This window comes from Spodoptera frugiperda, chromosome 2 (assembly GCF_023101765.2).
Source record: "Spodoptera frugiperda isolate SF20-4 chromosome 2, AGI-APGP_CSIRO_Sfru_2.0, whole genome shotgun sequence".
NCBI classification, from domain to species: domain Eukaryota; kingdom Metazoa; phylum Arthropoda; class Insecta; order Lepidoptera; family Noctuidae; genus Spodoptera; species Spodoptera frugiperda.
Window position 1 is genome coordinate 1,319,273 of NC_064213.1, and position 15,874 is coordinate 1,335,146.

Consider the following 15,874-nt stretch of genomic DNA (forward strand, 5'->3'; position numbering starts at 1 on the left):
GAATGGGATCAAATACGTCATTTCTATGTATAAAATGTACCTAGAAGTGACGTCACACGATATTTCAAACCAATATATCTTCGAAAGTATTTGTTTCCGTAAGAAAATAAAAAATACGTGTGTAATATTTGGAAATAATCTACAAGACGTTAAATACAAGACATTAAAGAAAGTAGCATCTACCTAATTCTTGTCAAATATAGTTTTCCCAACAAATCTCTTGGCGTATTTCAGTATCAGTCTTTAATTTAAATTATTGCAAATGGACACACAGAATAACCCCCTAACCTACTTGAACCAAGCCCTAGAAAAACAGTAACACCTTTTGATAAATGCATCACTGGTTTCGAATCAGTAAAGATCTAAAATCTAAATAGTGTGTAGAGCATGCCACGTTAGATCCGGAACGCATTAATATAAGTCACGTACGTAATGGGCTCGCCTAATGAAGTGTGCTTCGATCGGTGTGAGGCACTTAGCAGGTGTAAACAGAAGGAAATCGATTTCAAGGAAAAGCATGAAGCAAAGTCAATTCTTACTTACCTCTTATGTTGTTGTTGGTTATGAGCAGTGAAGTAATGGGTTGTTGTAATTTGGAACGTTTATTAAAGAAGCATCTTGGTGGCCGAGGTTGAGATGCTTCTCATGCCTGAGTGTGCGGGTTCCAAAACACACCAACGGCAAGTACCGATGTGACTTTTCCGAGTTGTATATACTTTCTAAGTTTACTTAGACACCACTGATAATCGGTGAAGGGAAACATCGTGAGGGAACTTGGGATCATTATTTCTAATTATAAGTTTGAAATCGCCAACCTAAATTGAGCATGGTTATTAACGCTCAGTCCTTCTTTGTGTGAGAAGAGGCCTTTGGTCAGTAGTGGCCTCTTACAAGCTGATGATGATAAGAGTGACTTATGAACTATACCTACATTTGATAGAAACTGGGGATAGCGCTCTCTGCTAAACCGCTTATTTTTGTGTATATTGCGATGTCTATTAGAGTTTTTTGTTTCGATTTTTCTTTTCAGAGTCAAAGTCAAATAAAAACTATCATCATTCACTAAACTAAGTTTAAAATACTGACGTTTTATTTTCATAACCCGTTTAAGGAGATTCCAAATTTTTGATTCGATCCATTGTCAAATAAAACACCCACATACAACTCAGTTAATCAATATAATTCAACAATATTATTAGCTCTGTTTACACGTGTAGTATTTGCAATCTCAACGCCCACACGCCTACTATACAATTCTAAGTAACACGTGCCCACACCGCTGGGGACAGGCTTTACATCGTAAACTTTAAATTGCACAACACTAAAATAGGTTTTCAATGCGTGGCGGACTAGAGCCGACTCCCCCTAGAGGGTCGTAGAGATGTAAGAATATGGTTTTATGCACACACACTACCAGGTCAACCTAATCACTTGTTTTCAATTAGTTTTCGACTTTATTACAAAACTGTAAAGTTGAGAATCGAATAAAGAAATTTTTGAGAAATGTATAGGTTGTCCTGCTGTTGATATGACTAAGGAACCTCGTGAGTAAAGATTTACATTCGGTGTTAAATTGTAAAACTTGTTTTTTGGATTAGTAATCTGAAGTTATGTTTTGTGTACATTTGGATTATGAAGATTTTGTTGACTGTACAAAGTTATAAAATGCACGTGGTTTGGATTACATAATTACTGAATCATAATTATGTTTGTTAATTATATTATGCTAGATAGTGTGTACTGAATGATACATATCCTTTATTACTTTTGTTGTTCAGACGGTAAGATAATACGAATCTTTGAGCTACTGATGGTGTTTAATATAAAGTATATATTTCATTGTTAACGACGGTTTTAATATTACATGTATTAAATACTAGCTTCCGCCAGCGGCTTTATCCACGTTCCCGTGGAATAAAAAGTCACCTAAGTCTGCACATACCTTGTCTGTATATTAAATTCCGTCAAAATGTTTTCAGTACTTTCAGCGTGACGTTTTTTATTGGAAAGTATTTTGTTGTAAAATTATTTCTTGTGTTAAAAGTTGTAAAAATAACACTGTTTTTTTCCAAGTGTAAATATATTATTAACTTGTTTAAAGTAAACTTAACTTTAAAATACGAAACTAAAATACATAATACAATGTTACAAGTACAGTCTTGTAGTCGGATGCTTGGTGCTCAGTGGGAAATCTTGTGATTCCGCCATATTGACGTGCGCCGGCGTTATCAAAATGGCGACGGGCGTTCTAGTGTCCGTAGTTTGTGAAATAAAAATAAAATGTTTTTAAAGAGTATTTGAAATACTTTTTTATTTATTACTAGCTTTTGCCCGCGACTTCGTTCGCGTGGAATAGTGACTTCCGGCAAATTTTTGGTTTTAACCACATAGTTCCCGATCTCGCGGGATCTCTTCAAAAATGAGATGTGGAAGATATTCCAGGGAACTCTTCAAAAATCAACATAATGAGCTCTGCGTTTGAATTTAATAGATGTATACTCACTTAGGGCATTGAAAAAATAGTTTAAAAACGGACTTAAACTAACTTAAAACTAAAGAAAGCTACGAATTACGAATTTATAACAATTAAAAAAGAAACTATATTACAACCTATCCTCTATGCTATAATAACCAAGCTTAAACTAAATAATTTAAAAGAAACGACTTTAATCTAATTAATTTATAAATTAGACTTACAATTTTATTAAAAAAACTAACTACAGTAACTACTAATAATCGATATCAAACTAAACCTACGTTAAATAGTTTAACCAAAAAACCAGGAAAACCCAACAAATAAACTTATTAATTGACAAATACAACGAAACCAATTTAGAATATACGAAACAGCAGGACCACTACAGACAAATAATCATACGACTGATAATACACTTTTTCTACGATAGTACCGAAGCGCTCGGCCGATACCCAACCAAATGAATGTAACGAAACCATAGCGCGATCTATTTCATCCCAACGTCATCTATCGAGGATAAAGACAACTTGGATTATTTATTTATACTCCGTTCGGGCATTTTCTTTGTACTAAAAGTTTAATTATATTGATATTATTTTTTTCATACCTTTTTACTATTTATTTTTTTTTTCGATGAATTAAAACAATAACATGAACCGAAGTCGTGTAACGATCGACATAGAATTATCTATACTCCGTTAGAGCATTTTCTTTGTACTAAATGTTTTATTATATTGATATTATTTTTTTCATACCTTTTTACTATTTATTTACTTTTTTTCGATAAATTAAAACAATAACATGAACCGAAGTCGTGTAACGATCGACATAGAATTATTTATAAATAATTTATTTCTTATTTTTATTTTTTGATTTTTGAAATAAAAATATATCTATGTCCTTTCTAAGGTTCTAAACTATATCTGTACCAAATTTCAACCAAATCCGTCAAATAGTTGCGGAGATTAATGGTATAAGCATAGAATGTTCGACGTGATTCTTTAATTTGACATAACTTTTTTATTTATGAACCGATTGACATGAAACAAACACTAAATGTAAATTTAAGCATCCCACAATATATTCGTGAAAACCGCATCCAACTCGGATCAGCCGTTTCTGAGATTAGCGCGCACAGACGAACAGACAAACAGACAAACAGACAAACAGACAAAAAAAAAGTTAATTACATTTTTGGGTTCGACATCGACATAACAATAACCCCTGCTATTTTTTTTATTTTTATTTTGAATGTACAGACAGCACTTTTCTACGATTTTATTATATGTATAGATGTTTTCGGTTTACTCACGTAATTATTTAATGAGGCCACTTAACTAGTTTCAAGTCATGCTAGAGGTTTATAATAATGACCAGCATTTTGCGAGTTACGTGCAGTATTTGCGTGATGACTGTCGCGCTACTTTCACATATGTATAATTTTTTTAAAAGTACATTTGTAAACATCAAGTGTAGTTTTCCTTATCTGTATTATGATTTTTCTATTTCGAATTTTTACAGCCATAGTTTTTTTCTTAACTAGGATTATAAATGCAAAATTAAGTTTGTTTGTAACTTCTTAATGCTTAATCAATCTTCTTTAAACCTTACATACATACATCATTATAGTTGGAAGAAGGGCGAAGGACATAGGAGGAAGGAAAAAGGAGGTAAACAAGGCTATACACATACTTATATCCCAGTGTTGTCTATATTTTCTTGATACGCAAGTGAAATATGATGTTATCCGACTTCCCACTGTCTCGCAGGTCATTGACCGAGCGAGAGGCTTCAAGTTTCCTCCGCGTTTGGGTAAAATATAATTGGGTATTGATTTCAAAATCTTCAGTAATAGTATAGTATAGTTAGTGTCTGACATTCTGAAATAAAAGGTTGTCTTTTATAATTTACAACATCTTGTTTTATAAATGCGAAAGTGTTTTTGTTTGTTTGTCTTTATTTCATGAAACGGTGCAAAATTATTGATTCGAAAAATGTATCAGAGAAATTGTAAAAATGTATTTTTTAAAAGAGTAACAATTGAGTTTTTTGCTCGTTCTCCTCCATCAGAAGCTACACTTTGAAACGAGCACCTAGCTTCACTGATGGATAGACAGATTATTATTTATTTCTTTATTTATTGACATTTCAAAAATACCTATTTATGGTTTAATTGGAATAAATGATTTGACTTGACTTTGACATAGCTACATGAAGTCACTTATATTATTATGTAAGTACGAGTAAATGAGTAGAATTAAGTAAAACATGTAACCATCATTGTATAAAAACCTCTGTACATATAACATGTACTTGACATTTTCTTTTCTCATAGCTTAATAACAGTGTTGATGTTTGCGTATCAGTTTTTATACAACGTTACACAATTACTTACTTACCCTGAAGTGTTAAGATATTGCCATTACTTACAGTACCTATTGTATATTATATGTAGTTTATATCATAATATGAATAACCTATTATATAATTCATATACCTAAGATAAAAAATGTCACTATGGTATAGTTTGTGAATGGTTGTGAGTAACATTGGCGAGTATTGGGTCTGTAATTGTATTTTTTCGATTTTTTCCTGTGTCTTCGGTTCGTTTACAAACATAGCTTAGCACATGGTGGAAACGCAGACCCGAAACAGCTATGTTTTTTATATGGAAAGATGCGTGCTGTGGATGTCTCGGTATTATTGATACATCGCACCAACTAGAGCTACGCATTTTGAGAGTCGCACGAACTGACTTTGAATTAATTGACGCATTTTTTTATATAAAATAGGACATCTTAATCGCGCCGCTACATAGATTAGTATCGGTGGAAACGGTCAAAGAGTCTCTTGGGTGCACAAATTATGCTGTTATACGACATGTTTTGTTCATCATTATTTAAACAAACTACTTGCAATTTAAAATGGGATTATATCATTTTGATAAATCATGTATTTATTATCATTTTATCACCTCACCTGTTTTTACCGGCGGCGTCAGCGTCATGCTGCCATTGACGTCATTACGCCGCGACGGCAGTGCAATTGACGCATGAAAATTGGTTCAAAAACATATTTTTTTTATTATCATGATAATCATGTGAGATGATACTTTAATTAGCTTGTTATCCAGCTTATAGACCTCCAGTGTAATAAAAAATATGTTTGTTTTTTTTTTCCAATATTTTGTAGAATGGAAATTTTTGGAGTGATGCGGGATTTTTCCAAAATGTTATGAAGTATATGAAGGTTTCAGCAAATGATTTTTCTCTTTCACAATTAAGACAATTGAAGACAATTGAGTCCACTAATATAAAAAAAAAAATTATAAGACATTGTTATAGCGAGACTACCCACACATAAAGGAGACCGTAAAGTCCTTTCAAAGACGAAACTCAACACCGAAAATACAAAACCAATTTAACAGCTAACCCAAAATAAATCATCAACCATTTAAAAATAACTTCCGACCATTACACCCACGAACACAAACAAATCAAAATCATTATACAATTTACAAACAAAACAATGTAAAATCATAATTCACGAAAAACACACATCGTAAACCACAGGCGGGACAAAGGGGCGATACATAACGCGATACTTTGAGTTTCCGACGTAGGATCAAAATACAAACATATATAAATCAGGTACCTGACGACACATTATTACAGATTCCGCTTTATACTCGCAATAAGCAATAAATTTGTCTAGTACATTGTTTTATGTAATTCACACGTCCCTATCCCCCGAGAGCTGCGGTGTACCGTTCTAATTAGGGGTTTGATGATATATATGTTAGAAGCGAAAACTAGGCTTTTGTCTATCGTCAGTTTGCTGACTGGGAAATTTCGTATCCCTTTTTTTAAGGTTGGAATATTATACAATGACTTCTCCCATTCTCCCACCTTGGGTGGGGCGAGAGGGAGTGTTAAACTCTTTCTGACTAAAAACCACCCCGTTTCTATTCCTGTTTTTTACACAGGAGCCCTAATAAACCACTAGTCAGCTCTTTGATGTGCGCGCGTATCACGACGAACGCACGGGTTTGATTCTGGTCGGGCGGCGAACTCACTTGCTCGCCATCCGCAGATCCACACTTACGGTGGCCGGAGATTGTCACACCATCTCCGACGCCCGAAACTTCATACCCTACATTTCAGTATTCAGGTAGATGAAACTCTGAGTAGTTTTGAAGCATTAGGGCCCGTCTTTAGAAAGAGATAGAGAGATAATGCCGAAAGAGAGAGCATAGCAAAGATCAGTATCTATGTATATATATGTATAACTAAGTACGTACATAGATATTGTTTACTGAATCCTAGACTCGATTATAGTACGCTCAATACTCCTTAGTATCCGTCTTACCAAAAATGAGCGAGACATACATAGATAGAAATGTAAAGAAGGATAAAGACAGAAATATGTCTGTGGCGTTCTTTAGATTTGTTTTTTTTTCTTCCTATTGTATTGAGTCGTTTAGTATCATCGAGATCGATTTTCGAAAAAGCTTTTGGAGATAGAGTTACTGGCTAAGAGTTTTGTTTAATGGACCTAATAATGTAATTGTAGGAAATTGGGTCTATAGTACCCAGTCCCTCTCTATTCGTCCCTCTGGGGAATACGAGCGAGATGTTATGTTGTTTATATCATAAACTTCGTGATAAAAGGGTGGCTCTCAACCTAGTTTACAGCTTCCCGCTTTATAGGTCGATCGACGATCATGGCTTGTCAAAATACTGCGGTCGTGATCTTAAAGTTTTCGACGAAAACTTACTCTCAGTATGGTATTTGTAATAAATCTTATATGACTGTATTTCTATACAGCGTGTCTTTATGTTGTTTGTTTAAAATACCTGTTTTACAATAATGATATTTTTATAAAGATGTGTTGGTGATTACCTCACGACTTTTATATTGTGATTGGAGCAAGGGTTTGCTATTTACTGCATTTACCGATTTTGTTCTTTCAAGCTGTGTTGAGTGCCGAATTAACCTGTGAATTAAGTATCTAATAAACAGTTGCCAGTAATAAACATACTGCTTGCACACGACCAAGAATATAGGTCCAACTCCAGCCAATTCATACCAACCACATAAAACACCACGTAACACAAATAAATTAAGACATGAACGAAAATTATCTGAAATTTTCAAGACGTAAACTGCTAACAAATTACAGAGAGACGAAATTATTGTCAAGTACATCTTCTCAAGACGTCTGCCTGTTTTGCTCCATTATCCGGACCCTAAGATAAGCCGCGGTACGGAAGGCGGCGCACGTTACAAATTGTACGAGTAGAGTGAGCGAGGCAAGTCTACTTGCCGGATTACTGGCGAGGGAAATGAATTAGGAGTGGCCTTTTTGTGGGAGGATTTCGGTGAAATAAGATGGACATCTCGAGATGTTTTCTTGTTTTGTTATTGGCCTGCTATCTAGTAAATAGGTTGATAGATGGTTGCAGCTTTGGAAGGTGGAGTGGCGGTTCACTGGTTTTGATTGAATTTTTCATAGCTATGGGAGTTCCTTGTGGCTTGGTGAAGTTGTTCTTGAGTTCTGTTGTGACGTCAATTGATTCACAATTAAAGATAATTTGTATTTGTTAGTTGTTGAGTAAGCGTTGTACCCGCTTCTTAATATCAGTAAAAACGTTAAAATTAGTAATGCAATGTGTTATTTATATTTTAATTTACAATGGCGATATATTTACTAAACTCTTCAAGTATCTCTTAAAGTAATTTAGACCACAGCTATTGTGCGCCAAACGTGTGTTTACCTCAGTTTTACAGCAACTTAGCAAAACGATTGTTTAAATCCCAAGCGAGTGTTGAATGCAACTGCACCGTGTGTAACCCGCTTTATATTCTCAGACTTGACAAATAGGCACTTGGCTCAGAGCATCACGTGTTCTCCACTGCTGCCGACATTAAACTCATAAGTTTTATTCTACTAAAATTGGACGACGATAAATTCGAAACGGGTCAGCGGTCGCCGAGCGCGTCTATTGTAGAATTTTGTTTCAATTTTTATTTTAATGGAGTGGAACGCTAGAAGCGGATGTAACATCTAAATGGATATGGCAATCTCTAAAAGCGCAGTTACATACAACTTTTCCTTTAAATGTTCCATTTAATAGTGCTTTGTGACCCAAATCTTTGCAAACTAATCTCACAAAAACTTCCATTATTTCTTGAGAACAGTATAATATGTATGCTAGTTAAAATGGAGTAGATTTTAACTACTTTTGTCTATGAACAACAATCCGAGTATAGCCGAGAACAATTTAACTTCTCAACAACGTCAAGTTGCTCGTAAATCATATCTTTCTTCTGATAGTATAAGAAGCAAGCTAGCGAAAATCCCAGTAGCTAAACAGCGATCGCGTAAGAAGATACTAATGATCTGGGATTGCGCGTGACGTGTCGACGGCGACAGCAAGAAACGCGTGTCGGGAGCACCGCCGTGTCGGGAGCTGTGGAGAGGCACGGCGTGCGTGACCGAGTCGAGACAGAGGATGACGTCAGCTGCCCACCATTATTCAAGTCGATGTTTATCTGTTTATTCGTTCAAGAACCAATAGGAACCTTGAAGAGTTTATCTTTATTGCGCGTATTAATTTTGATGGGGGTGGATGGCCGTGCCGGTTTATCGGGTTGTGTCAAACGCTGTCTTGCTCCTTCATCCTAGGGATGTCTCGGTTCGTCGACAGTTCATTTAGCTTATACAAACTTGTCTGAACTTTATTTTATGAAGCAAACAGGTATTAGATTAACTTGAATTGTTTAAAGAGGAAAGGTCATAGTAAATTCCGTTTCTAAGTTACATCAAATGTATCATTAAACATATGACTAGGTAATTACATTAAACTGTTAATTACTTATACCAATGCTCGATGTAGATATAACAAAGAAACGGATAACAGAGGAAAATTTTAACTTTATTAGAATTGGTCTAACTTAATAATAAGAACAGCTGTTGGCCCTCTTGTTAAGTCTCATCACGTTTCTTTACAACACCCCAAAGAAAGAAAAAAAGAAAACGATTATTGATTAGGAATACGAAGATGGAATATTTTACAGAAGAATAAGTTTTATCCGGATATCTTTTTAGAAATATTTATGAGAGAGAGAGAGACGGATGATGGGAAGCCATCGGTGTCGATCATGAACACCAGAGGAGTTAAAAGCATGTTACTGGTATTTTCAGGGTAAAGAATTTGAGAATTTAGTGATTGGGGTTGGCAGGAGAAAGGATTAGGTCTCCGATAACCTCACTCACATGACAAAACGCAAGCGTTGTTTCACGTCGATTTTCTGTGAGGCCGTGGTATCAATCCGGTCGAGCCGGCCCATTCGTGCCGAAGCTTGGCTCTCCTACATTTCATCTATCCAGATATTAATCTTTTTCGAAATAATTCTATTGAGTTCTATCGATCGGTTCGTTTATGAATGGGCGCTGTAATCGCAGAACTTTTTGATAGGAATTAGGTCGCGTCAATTAATTTCAATCAGTTTAGAAATCGGTTTTACACTGGTTTGAGTTGTTTTTAGTGACCTTTTGAAAATTGTTGGTAAATGTTATTATACATAGGTTAATTGGTATTTATAAGGGAGTATAATAACACATTATATTGATAAAGAATATAGTGTATGCACGTTTTTAATGTCCTTCGGGTTGCATTGATTTCCATAGCCTCCGCTAAATAAATTCAATAATTTACATAAATAAAAAGAATAAATTAAGCAGCAGCATATTCGAAACAAATTTATAGTACTTTTATTACTTTACAACGCCTCTTTTATGCCGAAAATAAACATTAACAGCACCAACTTTCACCCCAAACATAAAAACAAGTTTATGTGCACAAAACTAGAGACTATAAGTGCACAAGCGACATTAAATTGTGCAGCCGTGGCTGTGCAAAGTGTCAACGAACTTCGTATTTTAAAACTGTGACCGTTTAAATCGCTCAGCGGAGTGAAAAAGGTTCAAAGAGATTCCGAGCAAACTCGGTGTGACGTCACGGCCTGGTAACATTATCGTAGTAGAAGGCGGAAGAGACCCTGACGGAGGAGTAGGCTTGCGTGAGGAAATCGTATTGACTGCTCCGATCACTAAACATTGAACGGAGCTTGTTTGAGAAAGTGCTGGCTTTAAATATATTGAGCGATCCGAGGTTTAGTAAACAAAGGATTTGGAGGTATTGTGGAAGGAAATAAGTCTCGGTATTCACACTGTGAGGAAGGATTCGTGTTTATATATGTATGTATAAAAGTGGCTTTTGCTTGATGTGATCGTTTCATATCGCTTGTCAAAATGTATGGGATTGTTATGGGTTCCGAATTTTCATGTAATGAAATGTAATGACGTATACACATCTATTATTTCTATGAAATCCATTAAATATAGACCATTAGTGAACATTATAAGGCACAATGTAAAGAAATATAGATACAGATGACACATGTACTGTCTCAAATTAGATGGAGTACAAAGAACTAGAAAACAATGGAGATGTCTATTTTTAGACCTAATCATTCATACAGTAAAACCAAATTAATCATCTAGCCACGTTACAGAGCATAATCTAGGTAATAAATTCATCAAAACATTGTAGCACATTAACTAAAGGTCCTTGGGAGCCGTAACAAATAGAACCCGAACGTAACGAGTTGTCTATGACGGCTGACAGAAAACAATTTCACTAAACACACTATGTTCTTGGCATTGTGTAGATATATGCAGAGAATCAAGTTGATTTGCTTAAACAGTTGAACAACGAAAATAAAAAAAGTATTGAAGAACAACATCAGTATTTTGTACAAAAATAAAACTGTTATTTAAATTTTTTATATTGAATAAGCTGGTAAACCTGTTGTCGGATCACCCGATGGTAGTAATGCCTAGGTCGCCTAAACATTACAAGTGCGTTGCCGGCTTTTTTTAGGGTAAGTATTTTTAGGGTAAGAGTTGTTGGGGAGTCGGGGAATGGGAAGAGGGGTAATTGAGCCTCCGGTACCCTCACTCAACGAAACATAAAGTAAGCGTTGTTTCACGTCGGTATTTCCGTGAGGCCGTGGTATCACTCCATTCGTGCCTTTCGTTCCAAAGCATTGCTCTCCCCCACTTTATAAAATGTATGTAATCCGTAATTTTATAAAATTTACATTTTATCTAGAACAGGATAAGTTGAAGATACATTTTTTTTACTAAGAAATCAGTTATTAGGAAACATGAAAAGCACAATACTTTTGTTTACCTTAATATCATCTTTTATCTCTTATTATAATTATGTACCATTGATCAAGTTCTTACAACTCATAACATCTTTTAGTTCACCACCCCATCAGTTCACTCTTAAATTACAGCACCTAACTTCAGTGTAAAACTTTGCAAAACAAGGTTACGTAAAGTCACTTAAAACTTTGCTAAAAGGCTTGCCTTCTGTACTGTCCATACAGTAAGTATTGTGGATCCTATGGGAAATATGATCTTGTCGGGCCGTCGGCTAAAATATAAGAGATACTTTACATTCCACGGTGTGTTTAACTCAGTACGCTTTGGACCAAACCTATCTTGGTGCCTACGTGCGGATAACTTCAGTGGTACAGCTGAGTTTGTAATTTTAAATTGTATTCGTTTTGGTGTTTAGTAGAGAAGGTAGCTCATGTATTGTTGCATTCTTTATAAGATTTTGTATAGAATCTGGACTTGATATTTCATACATTTGTGTTAGTTTAACTAAAAATATAAAAGAAAATAAACTTTTAGAAGACTATCACATTGAATGTATATGTGCTTGAAGCGACATTCTCATCTAAATAGCACATAACATTTCAATACTAACCGAACGGTATCTACATAATAAAAACACCTTAAAAACTTCCTAGCTTATTTACTTTTTATTCTAGATATTATCCGTAAAATAACGCGCAGTAAAACCAGCGTCTCTGCCCATAAAAACGGTTCGTATGTTTTTATAAAGTGGTGCACGTTTGTACGGTGACCACACGTTCTTCTCTGGAATCCGGCACACCGTAAAACTCCGGAAGTTTCTGGAATCCAAGCAATTTCGGCACTGAAGAAGGAATTTGTTGGAGTCGGCGTTGCAAGCGCGTTTTATTGGTCTATACCGCGTTTGTCACTGAGACAAAGGAAAGTGACTGGATGCCGTGTTTTATGTGAAGGGAAATGCTCGTTTTGTGTGAGTAAGTTTGTTGGAATGTGACTGATGGGTCTTTGTCTTTAAGGGAGATTTCGTCGATATCTTTTGAGTATTGGCGTTTGGTTTTATAGTTGTCTGTTTAGGGAAATTTTGCTGTTGTAGTCACATAAACAATTTATTGTGAAATGCTAAGCGGTCTGCCTATAACTTGTAAAGTTCATAACTACATTACGCGCGATGTTTTCAGAACTTTAATGAGATCAAAGTATAACTATTTTCTAGAAAGAGTATTCTTTACTAATTAGAAATAGATTAAGTTTATGAAGTACGTTGAACTCTTTGCCCGACCTTCGAGTCGCTAAACTTAGGCCGGTCACTTCATTGACAAAACGGATTTAGACTTAAACTGACGTTTCTGAATTAGGTACGTGAAACATCGACTCATTCTAGACAGAATAGTCGGATTATTCAAGTTTTTGGTAGAAACACAAAATCAAAAATTGCGCAAATTTTATTTAAACTAAGTTCAACGATAACCTGTGGGAGTTTTATTTATACATTGTAGTACTTTGGTAGTATATCGTTTGTTGTGTATTAAATCAGAATGATTTGATGTTTGGCGCAGTGTGGCTGAGCGATTGCCTGGTACCCTACATGTCACAAGTTCGAAAACAGCACGCAATTGGAGAGATTTGTGTATCGAAACGTATTTTTGGTAAAGAAAATATTAGAAGAGAAATTCTATTTTATTTTGATTGTGGATGTCTACTACAATTTCTAAAAATAGTCGTTCCATTTAATTGTATTAAGATATTATTGAATTAAATCTCAAGCTCGTCCATTATATAAAATATCAGCGAATATTTACCCAAAAAGTAACTAGACCAACACTCAGTACCTTAATTAATTTTAAAATGTTTTATCTTGATCTTAACTACTTTAAAGTCTCATTGAAAAGGGTTATCTCTAGAAAACCAGTAATTTCTTAATCTGCAATTAACGTTTAGCTAAACTCGACTCCATATTGGAAACACATCTCAGTCTAGGGCTGATTACCTCGCCTGTTGTTCTTATTAAATTAGTGAAGCAATCGACTTGGAAGTGCTTTCTCGATCTTAATCGATTCTCGATAAATTCCCCTACTTTACTAAGTTGAGATACTTTCAGAGCTAACTAGACTTGTTTTTGTAATACATCTTTGTTTTTATTGAATGTTATAATATCTGTTTCAAGTAGAAATAAAAATACATAGGCAAGTGGTTATTAATGTTTTAGTAGGTAGAAATTAGGGGCTAGTCTAATTTCGTTATCGATTGAACACAATTAGTTCTTACATTATTCATACATGTCAAACGACACTTACAAAATTAATCTAAAATTGATCGGACCAATTGTGGCTGTCTTTTTGTTCTTTTTTTTTTGGGTAGTTCGATCGTTGTCACCCAGAAATTCCAGTACAGTCTCATATTATATTTTAACATGGTTTCCCTACTAAATAACCGTTGTATCTACCTGTGCATATGATGTCGGCAAAAATTGAAACGGCCGGCCTCGCCGGTGATGTACAGAAATTAATTTAACGACCAATCCTCGTGCATGATTCAATTTTGTTAGCAAATTATATTGCCTAGTTACCGGGTCACTCAGATCGATCTGGAGGTCGATGAGGGGAGTATTTGCCGATGTTTTTAATGCGACAGGTGGTAATGGACCGTTTTTGATATTGGTTTTTTATTTGACAGTATTTTTGTGAAATAAATGAACTGAAATGGACATTACAAATGGAATAACAGACAAGTAAAAGGTTTTCTTTTATTTATTAAGAAAAATAAGCGGTTTAAGCGACAAATTACTTATACACATTAAAATTATTAAATTTTGAAAAACAAACAAGTCTTTAATTATTATGGATCGGCTTACTTAGACCGTAGACGATAGCAAACGGCTGCTACAGAAAACCGACGTGAAACAACGCGCAACGCTTGTGTTGTATTTAGTTATGTGAGTGAGAAATTATTGCTTTCTTTTTAAAACCAACAAGACTTTCTTAACCAACAATCTCAATAACGCTCCATACTCGTTGGCACTACATAAAATAATAACAAATTAAACTTCAATTTTGTGCATAAAGCACATACCTTTACTACTACTACGACCAGGTCAGTGGTTAAATATTTAGCTCATAATATTGAGTACAATGGGTAATATATTGTCATTATGAGGTATATTAGCGCAGCTCAATTGACACGTATTGTTTATGAACCAGGATCACACAGGCTTATATTGTGAATACATTTTACTAGGCGATGACGATGAAAAAATGAATACCTATGTTAAGTTTTGACATTATTTATTCATTAACGAGGAAAATTCTCATGGACTCCTTTCTCCAAGAATGGATGGGAATATCAAACAAAGATTATCACATCTGCCACATAAGGCGAATGGTTGCAAGCGCGACGGCCGAAGAAAGGATAAGTTCAAACTTTGCCTTCTTTTAATTTTTGACCAGGTCTAGATTTTATAACACAATCCATTATTAATATTATTTTAATATCTTATTTTGGCCGTAAAATGACTGAATGAATATTATGACTCACCTCTTTACTTTATTTACACCAATCGATTCCTAATATTTATGACGGGCAAAGTATTATTTATTTTTGCACGTTGAGATTCTCTGTATTAGTCTAGTCTGGAATTGTGGACATGTTCATTTTACTCACACAGGAGAATAAAAGGCGTGACGTGACGTTATGATAAGCTACTGTTTCCTCTACATAATTTTATACAATTTAATGTTTATCCAAGGCCGTAACTAAGTACTATATATTAATTTAAATCAACAGGTACCGCGAAAATTTTAAAATAAACCTACCTGAGTTTACCTAACCAAATCTTTTTATCGCGGAACATATTTTCATAGACTCGTCATAAGTAAAATTGTTTAATTACCCACATTATCACTTTATCTCTCGTTGATAACACTGACCCAATACAACTTATGACAGTATCCGAACGCGTGGACGCCATCTTGACGTTTCGGTTTTTAAAAAAAGAATGCGCGTGTTTTTTTTTTGTTATAAATAAAAGTGTTTTTTTAACGGTCGAATTAAGACGAAGGAGTTTCTTCGTTGTGTAGTGTGTTATCATTTTCGTGTTATGTGTTAAGTGTTGATAAATATTGATTTGGAAATTCCGTTCACGGTAAACAAATACATTTTTATCTTTT

The 15,874-nt window shown here is 34.8% G+C and overlaps 1 protein-coding gene across 14 annotated transcripts in view; it reads left to right on the top strand.

Moving 5' to 3' along the window:
* The window catches only part of LOC118269486 (calmodulin-binding transcription activator 2), a 193,133-nt gene that overhangs the window by 27,863 nt on the left and 149,396 nt on the right, over positions 1-15,874 (top strand). The window contains exon 1 of one of the 14 annotated variants that reach the window (XM_035584620.2): positions 15,695-15,849. The exons of the other annotated variants lie outside the window; for them this stretch is intronic. The gene's annotated coding sequence lies outside the window, so the exon portion shown is untranslated. Of the gene's footprint in view, positions 1-15,694; positions 15,850-15,874 lie in introns of those variants that run through there. 14 annotated transcript variants of the gene reach the window in all.